Source organism: Lolium rigidum, chromosome 7 (assembly GCF_022539505.1).
Source record: "Lolium rigidum isolate FL_2022 chromosome 7, APGP_CSIRO_Lrig_0.1, whole genome shotgun sequence".
Classification (NCBI taxonomy): Eukaryota; Viridiplantae; Streptophyta; class Magnoliopsida; order Poales; family Poaceae; genus Lolium; species Lolium rigidum.
In genome coordinates, this window is record NC_061514.1 from 112474165 (window position 1) to 112479293 (window position 5129).

Here is a 5129-nt window from a genome sequence, read left to right on the forward strand (position 1 = left end):
AATTTTCATGCGTGATCCTCAGATATGTACGCAACTTTCATTAATTTTGAGTTTTTTCATCTGAGCCTGTTAAGTGCCTCTAAAAAATTCGTCTTTACGGACTGTTCTGTTTTGACAGATTCTGCCTTTTATTTCGCATTGTCTCTTTTACTGTGTTGAGTGGATTTCTTTGTTCCATTAACTTTCAGTAGCTTTGGGTAATGTCCAGAAGTTTTAAGAATGATTGTGTCCTTGGTGAACATGTGAATTTTTGATTATGCACTAACCTTCTAATGAAGTTTATGAGAAGTTTGGTGTGGCGGAAGTTTTCAAGGGTCAAAAGAGGAGGATGATATACTATGATCAAGAAGAGTGAAAAGTCTAAGCTTGGGGATGCCCCCGTGGTTCATCCCTGCATATTTCAAGATGACTCAAGCATCTAAGCTTGGGGATGCCCAAGGCATCCCCTTCTTCATCAACAACTTATCAGGTCATCTCTAGTGAAACTATATTTTTATTCCGTCACATCTTATGTGCTTTACTTGGAGCGTCTGTGTGCTTTTATTTTCGTTTTGTTATTTTCATTCTCTGAATAAATCGGATCCTATCATGCTTGTGTGGGAGAGAGACACGCTCCGCTTTTTCATATGAACACTAGTGTTCTTCGCTTTTACTTTTAATGTTCAATGGCGAAAGTTGATCGCTTCACTTATTGCTATTTGGTTGGAAACAGAAAATGCTTCATATTGTCTTGAATAATTTGATACTTGGCAATTGTTTTGAGCTCTCATATATCATGTTTAAGCTCTTGCATCATGTAGTTTAAATCTATTAGTGGAGAACTACCGTAGAGCTTGTTGAAATTTGGTTTGCATGATTGGTCTCTCTAAAAGTCTAGATATTTTCTGGTGAAGTGTTTGAACAACAAGGAAGACAGTGTAGAGTCTTATAATACTTGCAATATGTTCTTATGTAAGTTTTGCTGTACCGGTTCATACTTGTGTTTGCTTCAAACAACCTTGCTAGCCAAAGCCTTGTACTGAGAGGGAATTCTTCTCGTGCATCCAAAACCTTGAGCCAAAACCTATGCCATTTGTGTCCATCATACCTACCTACTATGTGGTATTTCTCTGCCATTCCAAAGTAAATTGCTTGAGTGCTACCTTTAAAATTTCATTCCTTGTCTTTGCAATATATAGCTCATGGGAAAATAGCCTTAAAAACTATTGTGGTAAAGAATATGTAGCTTATGTATCTTATTTCTTATAAGTTGCTTGTTGAGCGGTAACCATGTTTCTGGGGACGCCATCAACTATTACACTTTTGTTGAATATCATGTGAGTTGCTATGCATGTTCGTCTTGTCTGAAGTAAGGGTGATGTATCATGATCAAATGATTTGAGTATGCATATTGTTAGAGAAGAACATTAGGCCGCTAACCAAAGCCATGGATCATGGTGGAAGTTTCAGTTTGGACATCAATCCTCAATCTCTTATGAGAATATTATCTGTTGTTGAATGCTTATGCATTAAAGAGGAGTCCATTATCTGTTTTCTATGTTGTCCCGGTATGGATGTCCTTAGTTGAGATCTATCAAAAAACGAGAAATCAAATGCGATCTATCTCCTTGGACCTTTGTACAGGCGGCATAGAGGTACCCCTTTGTGACACTTGGTTGAAACATATGTAATGCAATGATAATCCATGGAAATCCAAGCTAATTAGGGCAAGGTGCGAGCACTATTGGTATTCTATGCATGAGGCTTGCAACTTATAGGATGTCTTATGCATAACACATATGAATTATTACTACCGTTGACAAAATTGTTTCCATGCTTTCAAAATAAAAAGCTCTAGCACATGAGTAATCTCTGCTCCCCTCTGCGAAGGGCCTTTCTTTTACTTTATGTTGAGTCAGTTTACCTACTTCCTTCTATCTTAGAAGCAAACACTTGTGTCAACTGTGTGCATTGATTCCTACATACTTGCTTATTTGCACTCATCATATTACTTTGTATTGACAACTATCCATGAGATATACATGTTACAAGTTGAAAGCAATTGCTGAAACTTAATCATCCTTTGTGTTGCTTCAAAACCTTCTATTAATAATCTATTGCTTTATGAGTCAACTTTTATGCAAGTCTTATTGATGCTTGTCTTGAAAGTACTATTCATGAAAAGTCTTTGCTATATGATTCAGTTGTTTAGTCATTATCTTTACCATTGCTTTGAATCACTTCATTCATCTCATATGATTTACAATAGTATTGATCAAGATTATGATAGTAGCATGTCACTTCAGAAATTATCCTTGTTATCGTTTACCTACTCGAGGGTGAGTAGGAACCAAGCTTGGGGATGCTTGATACGTCTCCAACGTATCTATAATTTCTGATGTTCCATGCTAGTTTTATGACAATGCCTACATGTTTTGCTCACACTTTATAATGATTTTATGCATTTTCCGGAACTAACCTATTAACAAGATGCCGAGGTGCCAGTTCCTGTTTTCTGCTGTTTTTGGTTCCAGAAAGGCTATTCAGGCAATATTCTCGGAATTCGACGAAACAAAAGCCAAACATCTTATTTCACCGAGACGGACCAGAACACCGACGGGGAGCCGGAGAGGAGGCCCAGAGCCTCCACACCATAGGCTGGCGCGGCCTAGGAGGGGGGCGCGCCGCCCTATGGGGTGGGCCCCCCAGGCACCCATTGCACCGCCTCTTCGCCTATAAAATCCCTCGGGACGTGAAAACCCTACAACAATTGACAAAACTCTAGAAAGACTCCAGGGGTGCCGCCGCCATCGCGAAACTCCGTTTCGGGGGATAGAAATCTCTGTTCCGGCACGCCGTCGGGACGGGGAATTGCCCCCGGAGTCATCTCCATAGACATCACCGCCATCTTCATCGCCGTTGTTGTCTCCCATGATGAGGAGGGAGTAGTTCTCCCCCGAGTCTGAGGGCTCTACCGGTAGCTATGTGGTTCATCTCTCTCCCATGGTGTGATCTTTATGAATATGTAGATGTTACTCTTGTCTATTATGCACTCTAGAGGTTACTTTAAATATGAACTCCGGATGTTGTGGAGCTTGTTTACTCCGGCTTGAGGGAGCTCTTGTAGCCCTACCCAATGAATTTGAGTTCTTTATCCAACAGGAGAGTAGTATGATGAAGTGCTTATATTTATATTCAATTATGATTGCAATGTTGAGAGTGGCCACTAGTGAAAGTAGGATCCCTAGGCCTTGTTTCCAAATACTGCAAACATCGCTTATTTACTGTTTTACTGTATCTTTACTTCCTGCAATATTTACTTCAGATCGCAATTAACGTTTACCACCATCTATACCATCTGCATTTTAATATCTCTTCGCCGAACTAGTGCACCTATACATCTGACAAGTGTATTAGGTGTGTTGGGGACACAAGAAACTTCTTGTATCTTAATTGTAGGATTGCTTGAGAGGAATATCTTTGACCTCTACCTCCCTGAGTTCGATAAACCTTGGGTGATTCACTTAAGGGAAACTTGCTGCTGTTCTACAAACCTCTGCTCTTGGAGGCCCAACACTGTCTACAGGAATAGAAGCGTGCGTAGACATCAGTTACCTAGGACATACGGTCTTCCGGTGGGTTCACAATCTGAGTCTAGCATAGTACCCAGGGTGAAATTAGTAATTGCAAAATAATTGATCAGCGAAGCATACATGTCCCCTGTAGGGTAGTATTCTTCTCCTCCTGAGACATTTCCTGTGTAGTCATTTGCAATAATATCAAAGGGTCCACTCCTCTCCTTCTTGATCCTTGAACACTCACCTCGCTCAAAGTGTGACATGGTGTTATCCTCCTTATGAGACTCAATGAGGATTGGATTCATCTCGATGTCACCAACCCTATGATGGTAATTCCTATACTCACTCGTGATGTCCTTATCCATCTCCGAATCACACCAGCCTAGATCACTCCAAGTACCCCAGTATGGTTTCAACCTCCAACTCCCCAAGAGTCCTCTCCTGCCTCATAGCTGCCTCGAAGTGTGTTGGAAAAAAGGAACTATGGGGAAAATAGTTAGGTAATAGTTTTTGTGGCTCTATATAGGTAATTGTTTTTGTGGCTCTAGTTCCCTTGCATAAATTTCTATGCAAAAAATCCGAGCTTGACACCAGCCCCCAGTCAAGGGTGAAATTATCAATGAATCCTAAGTCGAGCCGTGTAACTTTCTTCCATTTTTTTAACAAGAGATAGTCAATGCATCCTCTCACTTTAGCAAAAGTGTAGTGGCGGTAATCACAAAAAATCTTGGAAACATTTTCTCTCGTGATTCGGGCAACTTTTCAATTCAGCAACCTACTCATTCATAGCACTGCACCTGCCACGCATGTAGAGCCTTTCGTAGCCACTGCTTACTTGCCACATGTCAGTCAAGGGTAAAATTAGTAGTGAAATATAGATCGTTGGACACACATATTTCACGGTGTAACTTTCCATCTCAGTATCGCGCTCACGGCATTGTGTGTGCCACGCATGAAGAATGTTACATAGCCAATCCCCGGTCGCCACCTGTCTGTGGTGACGTATCTAGAAGGGTGACATGGCACTCTCTAAAAAATACAAATGTTATTTTAGATACTAATATGTGTATCAATTGTGGTTAAACGCAAAGTATAATAGAAAAAATTAAGCTCGTCGCCTCACTGATTTCATCCCATATTCGCAATCAAGGGTGAAAGCAGCGAAGAATCCTAAGTCGATAGAGGGACATATTTCATGGTATAACTTACTTCTATTGTCAAGAAAAAGATAGAGTAAATGGATCCTCTCAATGGTCACCAATACCATCCATTTTAGGCTTAAAGTGCAGTGGCAGTTGTCATAGAAACAAAAGAATCTCATAAACATTTCCTAAGAACCTAACGGCAAGCTGCTAGCCAGCCATGGTAAAAGTGGAGTCCACTGTCCACGCCATGCCTACACCCGAGGTAAGTTCCCATACAAGCTATAATCAGTCTTGGCGAGATCTTCAAAAGTAGCACCCATATTGATATGTTTCAGCAACTTCTTTTTTGGGCTAAAATTTATCAACCCTCAAATGCATGATTTATCCGTGGTAAAGTGAAAAAAGTTACTAACCTGAAAAGGTAATT